This window comes from Bos grunniens, chromosome 2 (assembly GCF_055505025.1).
Source record: "Bos grunniens cultivar Pamir isolate PY7600 chromosome 2, Bosgru_T2T1.0, whole genome shotgun sequence".
Lineage (NCBI taxonomy): Eukaryota > Metazoa > Chordata > Mammalia > Artiodactyla > Bovidae > Bos > Bos grunniens.
The window spans coordinates 25,680,257-25,695,399 of record NC_141166.1 but is presented as its reverse complement, the minus strand read 5'-3'; the positions used below and the strand labels follow the sequence as shown (position 1 = coordinate 25,695,399).

The window sequence follows — 15,143 nt, the reverse complement described above, 5'->3', positions numbered from 1 at the left end:
AAGATTGATTAGAAATTGTATTGGTGAAGGGATTTTCACTTGTTGGGCCAATGTTTGCTGCTAAGTCTCCATATCCCTTACCTGCTGTGTCCCTGGCAGTGTATTGATTAATATAATTGGTGTAAATAGTAGCTTTATTGTTTGTAACCTGGGACCCTTGAATTAATTCTTTTTCTTGTTATAGCCCACCATACCTTTGCTCTGTAGGAATGCAACTTTATCTAATGCTTTTTGGAGGCTGGCGCCTGACTTTAGAATAATCACCTTTAGAGAAAAAGGCCTCCGGGCCAGAAGATGATGCAAATCACCTAAACTTTTGCATATGATAAGTTTGCAGGAAGAAAGCCTGGCTTACTGCATGACTCTACCCCTTCCCCCATTATCCTCTATGCATAACTTAAGGTATAAGAACTACTTTGGAAAATAAAGTGTGGGCCTTGTTCACCAAAACTTGGTCTCACCATGTCGTTCTTTCTCTTACCTTCTGGCTGAATTATTCAGCCTCTTTTCTCCACTGAATTTCTTCACTGAGCTATCCTCATTCTATTACTCTTTATATCCTTAATTAACGTTTAATTAAGCAGTTGTTTCCTGATCCTCGCCGACGCCGTCCCCGCTTCGAATTCCCTGGATCCACCGGGGCTGGTCCCCGGCAAGTGGCGCCCAAACAGGCTGATTCGAAGGTAGGTACCTCAGAAAAAGTGTAGAGAAAGTGTTGAATTGAAGAAGTGTTGAGAAAGTGTTCAATTTACGGGACGGATAGGCCCCCACCCAGGGTGCCGCGGACCCCCCTGTAGGACAGACAGGGCGAGTAGTGGTGGGAAGTGTTAAAGGGGTTTGAGAGAAAACCCGGTTTCTAGAGTTAAAAGGCCAAAGAAAAGCCTGATCTTTTAAAAGCTAAAAGCTTTATCTTCTATTATACTTAATTTTCTGACATGGGTAACACTGAAACTAAGAATGGCAACTCTTTATACAAGTAATCTTGAAACTGTTAAAGAGGCTACTGTTAATTTAGATACTTGGGTGAAGGTAAAAAACAACTAAAAACTTATCCTATAAATATGATTAAAAATGTTCTGGACCCTCATCATGAGGCTGTGGGATAGCCTATGGGAGAGGCTATAGCGGTGGATGGTAGTGGGTCACCTTCTGCGCAGATCATATTTTCTGCCATTGACGAATGAAAGGAGGGAGACTGTGCTCTACCTCCGGAGGAAGGAGAGGGCTTACAGGACGCTGCGGCCGGGCGCCCTGGCGAGCTCCCTCCCCCTCTACACAAACCTTTAAAAATGTATCCAACAATTTCTGATTTAAGGCGACTACTCCACCTCCGCTTGCACCTCCCAGGGCCTAAAAATTCCCCAGTTTACATCCAAAGTCTCCCAGAGCATCGCCTAAAGCTGAAAAAGATAAAAAAGACTTCTTTTAAACAAAGGAGCTTTTAAAAAATACACAATATACAGAGCCTGCTCCTTGAAGAAAACCCCCTCAGGGGGGCCTCACCCAAGCAAAAAAAATAAATAAATAAAAAGAGAAAAAAATAAAAATAAAAAAAAAAGTAAAAGAAAAAATAGAGAAAGATCTAAAGATAGAGAAAGAGCTAAAGAGTGAAAAGGAGAGAGGAACAGAGAAGGAAGGAATCAGGGAATGCAGCAAGATTGAGAAAGGAAGAAAGGAAGTTAGAAAAAGAGATACAGAGAGAAAGAGAGGGAGGAGGGAAGAAAAAGAGAGAAAGAGGGTAAAGGGAAAGAAACGAAGGAAAGAGAAGGGTAGCGAAAAATGAAGGGGGAGAAAAAAGTGAGAAAAGCAGGAAGAGAGGAAGAGAGGGACTGTAAGAGACGCTGTGACCAGGTGCCCTGGTGAGCTCCCCCTCCCCCCCACCCCCCCTGCGCAAACCTTAAAAAAAACAAAAACAAAAACAAAAAACTTAACCACCACTTTCTGATTTAAGGCCATTGCTGCTGCCTCCGTTTGCGCCTTCCAGGGCCCAAGAGTTCCCCACTTTGCCCCCAAAGCCTCTCAAAGTGTTGCTTAAGCCTGAGGAAGATAAAAAGTTTTTTGAACAATGGAGATTTTAAAACAGACTACGTGCACAATATGCAGTGCTCCTTCACCCAGGCTAAGAAAAAAGCGGACGGTAAAGGGATTTAGCAACAATATTAACCCCTGATATGCCGGTTGCTCCGATTCCAAGGGGAGTGGCTGGCCCCCCTTCCTGAGGGCATTGTAGGACTTGTGCTAGGGTGTAGCTAGCTTTCTTTTCAAGAAATTTCGGTGGTATATGGTGTGGTAGATTCTGATTATATTGGAGAAATTATAGTTTTGATCTCGCCGCTTACCAAAACTGTGCAAATTAATAAAGGTCAAAGAATAACACAGTTTTTGCTTTTACCTTATCAGGCAGGAAAAAACTTGACTTCTCAAGCTAAGAGCCACAGAGCGTTTAGATCTAATGATCTAGCTTTTTAGGTGCAGGAAATTACAGCTCCAAGGCCTTTAAAAGATCTTTTAATTCAAGAAAATAAAATGTCAGGGCTATTAGACACAGGAACAGACATCTCTTAACATTTCTGGGAAAGACTGACCCAGCTCCTGGCCAACACATACTACTGAAAATGAGTTGAGATTAGAGAAACTGGTATGCGGGGTGGGAATGCTGTAGAGAAAAAGGTGAGGGAGAGTTTAAAACCCTGAAGAGTAGTGAGTTCCCCGTTGCTGGAAGTATTCAAGCAAATATTAGATGGTTGCTTGTCATCTAAAAAGCTATAGACCAGATTTAGGTTACTAAACGATAATGGAGAAGCTTATAAACATGTTGTGCAACACCTCTTTACTTGCTTCTCATATTTAGGTCGGCCAAAAGTTTTAAAAAACTGATAATGCCCCTTTGAAGCTGCGGAGAGATTGTTTACTAACTTTAAATGATTTCCAAAAATTATTAGGGGACATCAATTGGATATGCCCACATTTAAAACTGACTACTGCAGATTTAAAGCCTTTGTTTAATTGCTTAAAAAGCGACCCTAATTCCAGTTCTAAGTTGACTAGTGAGACAGAGTTGGCTCTTGTTAAAGTAGATGAGACTTTAAATGATCAGTTAATTAGGATTAATACTACCAAAAGATGAGATTAAATTATTCTTGCCATAAAACATACACCTACAGGGTGATTGTGACAAAAAGGCCCATTGGTTCCATCTACCAGTGACCCCAAGAAAAATAGTTTTATCTTATCCCAGCTTGGTGGCACAATTAATTATAAAAAGAGGAAAAAAGAAGTGTAGAACTTTTTAGAAAAGAAGTAGCAAATATAGTAATTCCATTCAATAAGGATCAACTGCAAGTCTTTTACAAAATAGTGATGATTGGCAAGTTGCCCTGATAGATTTCAGGGGTCAAATTTTGTTTCATTTGCCCTCAAGCCCCCACAGTAGTTAAAAGTTCAAAAATGTTAGATTGGCAGTTTGAGGATACCTGTGGAACTTTCCAACCCTATGTAGTTCCTACGCTGCCCTTTACCCTATGGGGGAGGGACGTGCTGTCTCAAATAAGAGATACTCAGAGAAGGGTTTTCTCAATCAACAGGTGGTACAATTAACAATACTTTATATATTGTTATAAATACATAATATAAATATATTTGCCTAATTACAGTTTGCCTAATTAGATATGGGTATAAATAAAATATAATAAAGGTATACCTAATTCTATTTATAGATCTATACTTAATTTGTATACAAATTAGTATGTATACTATATATGCATATTATATATATACTGTATAATATATATTGCAGTAATATAATGTGTGTGGCTGATATTAATTGGTATAGATTGATGTGCTGTGATGATATATATTCTGTATACTGTATAAATATATATGTGTGACATGTATTATTACAGTACATTGGTTTGTGTTGGTTGGTATTAGCTGTGTACGTGTTGTATTGCTGTAATATATATTAATTAACATTAATTATAAAGATTAATTCAAGTATATTATGTCAATAAGTCTATACTTGTTGCCATATATAAATACATTTTGCATTTAGGTATATCTGTATATCAAAATGAGATAAGGAGGTTATACATTTATTATTTAAATTTATAGAGACCTAAACTAAACATTAGACCTAAATTAACATATCTCTAAATTTATGTTGTTAAAATGTAAATTTTAAAAATTTTAAAAATTAAATTGACAACTGCTTGACAATTCCTTTGCCATAAACCGCCCCCCCCATAGGTGTAACTGGGGTAACCAGACAAAAAATTGGCAAAACGGCCCCCCTAGAGTGGGTCCATCTTCCCGCTCAAACTAAAAAAGTAGTGGCTTCTTATCCAGGATTGATAGCTACTTTGATATTAAAGGAAAAAAGCGGAACATTGGATTATTTGGTAAAGAGCCATCAGAAATTGTAATCCCATATAGTAAGGAACAACTTGGTGCTCTTCTAATGTTTGATGAAAATTGGCAGATTGCTATAGGAAACTATTTTGGTCAAAATTTTGCATCATTTACCCTCACATGTTTTGCTGAATTTTATATCCAGACATCCAGTTATTTTTCCTGTCAGATGTAAACAATCTCCTATTCCAAATGCTCAAATAGTTTTTACTGATGGGTCAGCAAATGGTAAAGCCTCCATAGTTCCTAAAAATCACCAAAAGGTTTTTAAAACACAAAAAACTTCAGCTCAAAGAGCTGAAATAACAACAGTCATAAAGGCTTTTGCTATGTTTGCAGATGAGAAATTTAACCTTTATTCTGATTCTCAGTATATTGTCAGGTTGTTTCCACACATTGAAACTGCGGTTTTTGTCTGAAAATAAAACTACCATATTTCATTTGTTAACTAAATTACAGCAACAAATTTGGAAAAGAAATAAAATATTTTTCATTGGACACATTCGGGCTCATTCAGGATTGCCTGGCCCTTTAAATGCCTTTAATGATTTGGCTGACTTTTTAAACAGAAATACAGTGGCTACTGTGATTGAGGAGGCCAGAGCCTCTCACTCACTTCATCATCAATACGCTACTGCTTTAAGATATCAATTCCAAATTCCCAGAGAGACTGCTTGAGAAATTGTGCGTTCTTGCTTATATTGCCCCACTGTTTATAATAGTCTACCTATGGGAGTTAATCCTCGCGGTCTCAAACCTAACGTACTCTGGCAAATGGATCTAACTCATGTTTCTTCATTTGGAAAACTGTCCTCTGTTCTTTAACGGTAGACACCTTTTCTCATTTTATTATTGCAACTGCTCGTACCGGAGAGGCAGTTAAAGATGTAATACAACATTTCTTTACTTGTTTTTCATATTTGAGCCTGCTAAAAGCTCTGAAAACTGACAATGCTCCTGCGTCTAAGTCTTTTCAGGAATTTTGTATAAAGTTTCAAATTAAACATAATACAGGCATCTCTTATAATCCCCAGGGACAGGCCATTGTTGAAAGAGCGCATCAAACATTAAAAATCCAAATTCAAAAACTAAAAGAAGGGGAGTTTAAGTATAGTTCTCCCCATCAAATCTTGCAACATGCTCTTTTTGTAATAAATATTCTAAATACTGATCTGGCTGGAACTACTGCAGTGCTTCGTCATTGGTGCCTGGAGCAATTAAATGCAAAACCGTTAGTCAAATGGAAGGACCTTCTCTCAGGACAATGGAAGGGTCCTGACCCCTTATTAACTAGCGGTCGAGGATGTGCTTGTATTTTTCCACAGGATGCAGATTCTCCAATTTAGATCCAGGACAGGTTGATTTGCCATGTTGCAGACCCCCAGACATCCAGTTCCCCCATTGCTTCGATCACAAAAGAGGAGCCCGCCGGAAGGGGAGGCAAGATAAACATCGAGATCCCAGCGAGACTGACGGGGCTGCTGCAGTGCGAACTCCAACCAGAAAATAATTGTACTTATTCTGTTTTGGCTCGTCTACCCTCTCCTTATGTTTTTCTCTTTACCAATGATTCTGGAAAACTTAATGTACATGTGACTTTCACTGGTGGACCCAATGTAGTGACTTGTGAACAATGCATGCTCTCATCTTGTTTAAACCCTCAATATAATGTTTGCTCTTTGGTAGTGTTACAATGTCCACCATATCTTACGATGTAACCACTTATTGAATTAACTATAGTCTTGCTGTGTTACAACAACTACAAGATTTAATGTGATCACGACGATTTGTGGGCTTTACTTATTTTAGGAATATCAGCTTTAATAGCAGCAATTAGTTCTGTTACTGCGGCAGCAATATCATTAACTCAACAAGTGCATACTGCCCAATATGTTGATACCATGTCTAAAAGTGTTTCTTTAACTCTAGCAACACAGGAAGCTATAGATAAGAAATTAGAGATGAGAGTAGACACCTTAAAAGAGGCAATAATGCATATTGGGACTGAGTTACAGGCTTTAAAAGTGAAAATGGCTCTGTCTTGCCACGCTGATTACCGGTGGATATGCGTGACATCTTTAAAGGTAAACGAGACAGATTATGAATGGGAAAAAATAAAAAAACATATCTCAGGTGTTTGCAACAGCTCTGACATTGGCCTGGACTTAGGGAAATTTCATAATCAAATACAGACCCTGGAACACTGTCAACTGGATTTTACCACCGCTGGAGCAGCTAATGACTTATTTCACACCTTCTCTAACTTTACTTCTGGAAAAAGCATTCTGTCTAATATCTTTAGTTCTAATTTTGCTTCTCATAATCATTCTTCCTTGTATTGTCAGGATTCTTCGGCAGAGCATTCAAAAGCTCGCGACTGAGCTGCCTCTGGCTGTTTTAAGAAATAAAAAAGGGGGAGATGCGGGGAGCGAGCTCTGCCTCTGGCAACGGTCATGAGGAAGGAGGCTTGGCATACGCAAAGGCGGGATCAAGCCTCAGGAGTCTCCCTGGAAATTCTCGAGCAATCTACCCCCAAAACCAGAGTTTGCCTACTTTCTGCTTTGTGCTTTCACCTACACCTCTGACTTTATGGGGGGCTGTCCCCCACTACCTCTCTGAAAAAAGAGTTAGCTTATAGCTCCAGTTAATAATTCCTGGGTGTGATAGTGTTTCAACCTACAAACTCCCTTGGAAGTCCTCTAGCCTGCCTGAATAGGTTTTTCCGGCCACATGTGATTGCTCAGAGCCTCCAAACTGTGAGAGGCATGAGATGTTCTAAACTGTCTAAATATAGATTCCTTTGAGCAGTCAAAAGATTGATTAGAAATTGTATTGGTGAAGGGATTTTCACTTGTTGGGCCAATGTTTGCTGCTAAGTCTCCATATCCCTTACCTGCTGTGTCCCTGGCAGTGTATTGATTAATATAATTGGTGTAAATAGTAGCTTTAATGTTTGTAACCTGGGACCCTTGAATTAATTCTTTTTCTTGTTATAGCCCACCATACCTTTGCTCTGTAGGAATGCAACTTTATCTAATGCTTTTTGGAGGCTGGCGCCTGACTTTAGAATAATCACCTTTAGAGAAAAAGGCCTCCGGGCCAGAAGATGATGCAAATCACCTAAACTTTTGCATATGATAAGTTTGCAGGAAGAAAGCCTGGCTTACTGCATGACTCTACCCCTTCCCCCATTATCCTCTATGCATAACTTAAGGTATAAAAACTACTTTGGAAAATAAAGTGCGGGCCTTGTTCACCGAAACTTGGTCTCACCATGTCGTTCTTTCTCTTACCTTCTGGCTGAATTATTCAGCCTCTTTTCTCCACTGAATTTCCTCACTGAGCTATCCTCATTCTATTACTCTTTATATCCTTAATTAACATTTAATTAAGCAGTTGTTTCCTGATCCTCGCCGACGCCGTCCCCGCTTCGAATACCCTGGATCCACCGGGGCTGGTCCCCGGCAATTCTCCCTTTCTTTGCTTATGTACTTGGCCTGCCCTGCGAAATAGCCCTCTGCTCAGTTGTAGAGCTGACGCCAGCATCACTTACCTACCTCTGGGTCTAATGACTTTTGGCCTCAGGAGGAGTGCATCAAGACCTTGGAGAATAAAAAAAAAGAAAAAATTCCCACAAATGGAGAAAAGATAGCTATTCTATAGCCAGTCACAAGTAGCCACCAGAATCCGACTTAAACCTGTTCAGTTGATCAATAGTTCATCTTATTTTGAAAAGCAAAATCCAGAAGAAGCGGAAAATATTATTTTTTTTTTCTGCCCATTAATTCCACTTCTAGGCATCTAAGAAAATACCTGAAATGTGGCTTGAGAGTTCCTACAAGAGACCTTTATTTTGATGTTGTTTATAGTAATACCTAAACAGCTAGGTGTTATGTAACATTCATCTGATTGATTACATAGGCAAGAAAAGTATTGCTACCACTTCTTATATTTAATGTTATGCATTATTTGGGAAAAGAAAGTGGGAATAAAAATTCAGTAGGTCCTTCTGGTCATGAAATTGTGTATGTACATGTATGTACAAATGCATGTGTATGTGTTGTGTGTATACTGCATTAGAGAAGAGCCTGGAAGGAAGTGTGCTCACATGGTGGTTTATGAAGTGTGACTGACTTATTTTTCTCTTCATATTTTATTAAAAACTTTTTACAATGGCATTACTGCTGTCATAAAAATCCAAGCTTATGAGAGCAACTGATGGCTCAGCAGTAAAGAATCTGCCTGCAATGCAAGAGATGCAGGTTAATCCCTGGGTTGGCCAGATCCTATGGAGAAGGAAATGGCAACCCACTCCAGTGTTCTTGCCTAGGAAATCCTATAAACAGAGGAGCCTGGCAGGCTACAGTCCATGGGGTCGCAAAGAGTCAGTCACGACTTAGTGACTAAACCACCACTGTGAGAACAACTAATTTAAAGCTTTATTTTTCTGATCCTGGAAATAGTAATTTTTAAGAAAGAAGGCTAGAAATTGTTTCATGTTTTGGTAAAGAACTAACCAGAGACTTGTATTTTCTAATCTGGTATTTATATTAGTGTCCTAGGGCTGTCATAAAATAGTACCACAAATTGGGTGATTAATGCAACAGGAATCATTCTCTCGTGTTTCTGCAGGTGTCAGCTGGGCTGGGCTCCTGCCTTGTCTCTGTTTCTGGAGGTTTGCATGATCTTTGGCATTCCTTGACAAGTAGATGCATCCTCCAATCCTCTGTCTTCACATGGCATTCTCCCCAAGTCTTCACATCATCTTCTGGGTCCAAATTTCCTCTTTTCATAAGGACTTGGTCCTATTGAGTTAAGGTCCACCCTAATGACCTCATCTTAACCAGACCATCAGTGATGTCTCTGTCCCCAAGTAAGCTCCCATTGGCTTCCCTGGTGGCTCAGTCGGTAAAGAATCCGCCTGCAATGCAGGAGACCCAGGTTTGATCCCTGGATCGGGAAGGTCCCCTGGAGAAAGAAATGGCTACCCACTCCAGTATTCTTGCCTGGAGAATTCCATGGAAGGAGGATCCTGGCAGGCTATAGTCCATGGGATCGCAAAGAGTCAGACACAACTGAAGGAACTTCAATTTCCTTTTCTGAGGTTTGGGATCTAGGACTGTGGTGTATCTTTTTTTGAGGGAGGGGAGCAGGGGGCACAATTCAGCTTGGAGCTGAATTTGGGTGTTTTTTGAAACGCTTTCTTCAAATACACTCTTGCTTATCAGTCTTGTTCTGCTTGTTCTGTCTTTATAATGTGATATGTGATTACCTGCCCCTATCTTCCACCCTTACATTAAAAAAAAGTTTCCTCTGGTAGTTCCTTCCCTCTTTTGAATAGCTTTATTTTCACGTCCTTCATCTGATTTTTTCCTCTTATTTACTGTTTCATGACTCTTTTTGAGTTTTACCATAACTGAATTCTGTGGACATTTTTGTCCTTCAAGCAGACCTTTTAAGGCCCTTCATGTACATCCATCCTATACATCCTTCTCCTTCCCCTCTAATGTGCAACTTTATCAGTATCAGGTCAGGTGGTATATTGTTTTTCAGATCATTCATTTAATTAAGTGTAGATAATTTGCTAATATTTTCTTTTAAAAAAATTCTTGGATATAGTTGCTTTACAATGCTGTGTTTTTGCTGTAGAGCAAAGTGAATCAGTTATGTGTATACACATATCATTCTTTTTTTTAAATTTCCTTCCCATTTAGGTCACCACAGAGCATTGAGTAGAGTTCCCTGGGCTGTACAGCTGGCTCTCACTAATTATCAATTTTATACATAGTAGTGTATATATGTATGTTAATCCCGATCTCCTAATTTGTTCCCCCTCCTTTGGTAGCTACAGGTCTGAGGGTCACAGATGTAGAGAATTTGCAAATCTTTAAAAGCAGCTCCCACAAGAAATGGAAAATCAGAGAGATGGCACCTTCCTCCTCTTTTTCCTGAAAGCAAAAGTTCTCGTTTGTCTTTTGGTTTTGTCTTTGGCTGATTTTCTGATTCTGGTTCTCGGCACGGTGTGTCCTTGTCGTGTCTCCTCTCTGTCCCCAGGCCAGCAGCCTCCCCTGCAGTGATGACACCAAGCATCTTTAAAGGACCTGACTGTGGCTCCAGCCTACTGAGACACACTATTTTTTTTTTTTTTTGGCACTTTAAAAAAAAGAAAGTTTCATTTGAAAGTAATTATAGACATAAAACATTGGAAAAATGTTTTTAAAGAATGGCTGACTTAACATGAATTTACACTCATAAAATTTCTAGCAATTCAGAAATATAGATTGAAAATGAAAACTTTTCATATACACACAGAATGTTTTAAAGAGCATGTTATGGGCTGAATTGTATCCAACCCCCGACTCCCCCCACCGAACCCCGCCTCCCCACCCCAGCCCCCCCTCCGCCCCCTCCCCCACGCCCCTCCCAGTTCATGTGTTGAAGCCCATGTGTTCTCAGCACTTCAGAATGTGACTATTTGGAGACAGGGCCTTTAGCGAGGTAATTAAACTAAAATGAGGCCTTTAGAGTGGGCCTTCCCTGTAACTCAGATGGTAAAGAATCTGCCTGCAGTGCAAGAGACCTGGCAATCCCTGGGTCAGGAAAATCCTCTGGAGAAGGGAATGGCAATCCACTCCAGTATTCTTGCCCGAAGAATCCCACGGGCAGAGGAGCCTGGTAAGCTACAGTCTGTGGAGTCACAAAGGGTCAGAAACAGCTGAGCCACCAACACTACTACTAACCCTGTATGGCTGGTCCTTACGAGGAGAGATTAGGACACAGACGCGCACAGAAGGAAGAACGTGCAAGACAAGCCAAGAAGAGAGGCTTCAGAAGAAAAAGCCCTGCTGATACCTTGACCTCTGATGTCCAGCCTCCTGAATTGTGAGAAAATAGATTTTGGTCATGGTATTTGTCTTAGCAGCCCCAGCAAGTTAGTATAGAACAAAATTGGACCACAATGTATATTTTGAAACTAGCCTTTTCATTGTGAGTGGACAATGATCATCTTCCTAGGTCAGTACACATAAGTTTGGTGATGGTTTAGTTGCTTAGTCATGTCTGCCACGCTCCTCTGTCTATGGAATTTCCCAGGCAAGAATACCGGAGTGGGTTGTCATTTCCTACTCCAGGGGACTCTACACATGGACATCTCCAGATGGTCAGTACCAAAGTCAGATTGATTATATTTTTTGCAGCTGAAGATGGAGAAGCTCTATACAATCAGCAGAAACAAGACCTGGAGCTGACTGTGGCTCAGATAATCAGCTCCTTGTTACAAAATTCAGGCTCAAATTGAAGAAAGTACGGAATACCACTAGGCTACTGATGTATAACCTAAATCAAATCCTTTATGATTATACAGTGGAGGTGACAGATAGATTCTAGGGACTAGATCTGGTAGACAGCACAGAAAGAACTATGGACGGAGGTTCTTAACATTGTACAGGAGGTGGTGACCAAAACCATCCCCAAGAAAAAGAAATGCAAGAAGGCAAAATGGTTGTATGAGGAAACCTTACAAATAGCCGAGAGAAGTGAAAGGCAAAGGAGAAAAGGAAAGATATACCCAACTGAACGCAGAGTTCCAAGGAAGAGCAAGGAGAGAGAAGAAAGCCTTAAGTGAACAGTGCAAAGAAATAAAGGAAAACAATAGAATGGGAAAGACTAGAGATCTCTTTAAGAAAATTAGATATACCAAGGGAACATTTCATACCCAATGGACACAATAAAGGACAAAACCGGCAAGGACCCAACAGAAGCACAAGAGGTTCAGAAAAGGTGGCAAGAATACACAGAAGAACTGTACGAAAAATGATCTTAATGACCCAGATAACCACCAAGATGTAGTTACTCACCTAGAGCCAGACATCCTGGAGTGTGAAGTCAAGTGGGCCTTAGGAAGCATTACTATGAACAAAGCTGGTAGAGATGATGGAATTCCAACTGAGCTATTTGAAATCTTAAAAGATGAGGTTGTTAAAGTGCTGCAGTCATTATGCCAGCAAATTTGGAAACTGAGCAGTGGCCACAGGACTGGAAAAGGTCAGTTTTCATTCCAGTTGCAAAGAAAGGCAATGCCAAAGAATGCTCAAACTACCGCACAATTGCACGCATTTCACACGCCAGCAAGATTATGCTCAAAATCCTTCAAGCTAGGCTTCAGCAGTACGTGAACTGAGAACTTCCAGATGTACAGGTTGGATTTATTAAAGGCAGAGGAACCAGAGATCAAATTGCCAACATAGATAAAGCAAGGAAATTCCAAAAAATCATATACTTCCGTTTCACTGACTACACTAAAGCCTTTGACTGTGTGGATCACAACTAACTGTGGAATATTCTTAATGAGATGGGAATGCCAGACAATATTATCTTTCTTCTGAAAAACCTGTATGCAGGTCAAAAGGCAACAGAACTGGACATGGGACAACAGACTGGTTTCAAATTGGGAAAGGAGTATGTCAAGGCTGTATTTTGTCACCCTGCTTATTTAACTTATATGTGGCATATATCTTGTGAAATTCTGGGCTGGATGAAGCACAAGCTGGAATCAAGATTCTTGGGAGAAATATCAATAACCTCAGATATGCAGATAACACTACCCTTATGGCAGAAAGTGAAGAGGAGCTAAAGAGCCTCTTGATGAAGGTCAAAGAGAAGAATGAAAAAGCAGGCTTAAAACTCAACCGTCAAAAAACTAATATCATGGCATCTGGTCCCATCACTTCATGGCAAATAGAAGGGGACAAAATGGAAACAGTGTCAAATTTCATTTTCTTGGGCTCCCAAATCAATGCCAACAGTGACCGCAGCCATGAAATTAAGACACTTGATCCTTGGAAGAAAAGCTATGACCAACCTAGACAGCATACTAAAAAGCAGAGACATCACTTTGCGAACAAAGGTCCATCTAGTCAAAGCTACGGTTTTTCCAGTAGTCATGTATGGATGTGAGAGTTGGACCATAAAGAAGACTGAGTGCCAAAGAATTGATGCTTTTGAACTGTGGTGCTGGAGAAGACTCTTGAGAATCCCTTGGGTAGCAAAGAGGTCAAACCAGTCAATCCTAAAGGAAATCAACCCTGAATATTCATTGGAAGGATTGATGCTGAAGCTGAAGCTACAATATTTTGGCCTCCTGATGGGAAGAGCTGACTCATTGGAAAAGACCCCGAGGCTGAAAAAGATTGAGGGCAAGAGGAGAAGGGGACGACAGAGGATGAGATGGTTGCATAGCATCACTGGCTCAATGGACATGAGTTTGAGCAAATTCAGGGAGATAGTGAAAGACAGAGAAGCCTGGCATGCTGCAGTTCATGAGATTGCAAAGAGGTGGACAAAACTGAGCAACTGAACAACTCCAGGGGATCTTCCAGACCCAGAGATATAACCCACATCTCTTGCATTGCAGATGGTGTCCTGAATTGGAAGGTGAATTCTTTACTGCTAAACCACCAGGGAAACCCATGCATAAGTTTACCTAAGTAATTAATAATTTGATCTTCTTGTGGCTTCATGGTATTCCATAGCATGAATGTATTGTTATGTATTTAATTATTTTTTATTGCTGGGCATCTAGGTTATTTCAGTTTTTACTACTAGGATCAGTGTGACAACAGACAATTCTTACTAATATTTTGTGCCTAAGTGAAAACTCATCTACAGGATAGCTCCCTAATAGTGGACTGGCTAGATCAAACCTTAGAATTTTTGCAGGCTATTCAACTGGTATTTTGTTTCGACTGTATGTAACCTAACTCCTCTGGTAAATTTAAATTCTGGAGGGTAGTGATTTCTTTATATCCTCCAAGTCTAGTGTACTATGTCTTTCTCCTAAGAGATTCTGAGTAAGTGTTTTGTACAGATTTGCGTTCATCACTTAGTCTTTAATTTGGGCTAAAATGCAGGAAAGAAGGGGAAAGAAGTCAGCCACTATGGATCCTGTGTTGGGTTAGGATCTTTGGTCATGTGTTTCCTCCATCCATCCCCCCCTTTTCCCCCTGATTATAAATCATAATTTCATATGCCTTTTGAGTCATTCTGTTTCCTAGGAAATAGACTAATAATAACAGTAAGCCCAATACTGTTTCATAAATCAAGCAGAAGAGGAGCACATGGGCATTTGCTATAGAACTTGAGGCAGCCTTTCTGTTGTGTATCTTGCCTTCCCTCCTCTGGAGCATTTATGGGAAGGGCTGCGTGGGGATAACTGATGCTTCTGTCTGTAACCGTCTGCCACCCTTCTCCTCCCACGAATCAGCAGCCCTGTGATGCTGTCCACCATGCATGTGGATGGTCATCAACTGCGGCTTCTTATTTTCCTGATGGGGCAGAGACACAGAGGCGATCTCCTGCAGACTTGGGGGACTCTGGGCAGCAGGAAAGTGTATTTCCAGAGGCAGAGAGAATGGTGGACACAGGCACTGTAGCAAGACACCCACGACTCCTGGTCACTTCCCTGCCTATGATGTTGAAACCGATGATGGTCCTTGGGTACCACACGTTGGCTATGTGCAGACAGGAAAATGACTATACCCTGAGAATGGAGCTTTGTTAACTTTGGTTGAGAGGGGGCAATCTAGCTCTCCTGTTCCTGACATGCAAGTCATTCTAGTAGTTTCTATTTTGATTTGCATCTGATGATGAGAGCCACATTTTCCATTAAAATTTTCCATCCACTGGTTTCCTTTTTCTTAAAAAAAAAAAAACCAAAACTTTATTGAGGTAGAATTTAT

General features: G+C 40.4%; 1 long non-coding RNA gene across 1 annotated transcript; it reads left to right on the top strand.

Annotated features, from left to right (window-relative positions):
• Positions 1–551: 551 nt before the first annotated feature.
• LOC147377776 (uncharacterized) lies at positions 552–7,669 on the top strand. The gene is made up of 2 exons (XR_015150966.1): positions 552–683; positions 5,733–7,669. It is a non-coding gene; the product is annotated as an uncharacterized LOC147377776 (long non-coding RNA).
• Positions 7,670–15,143: the final 7,474 nt, after the last annotated feature.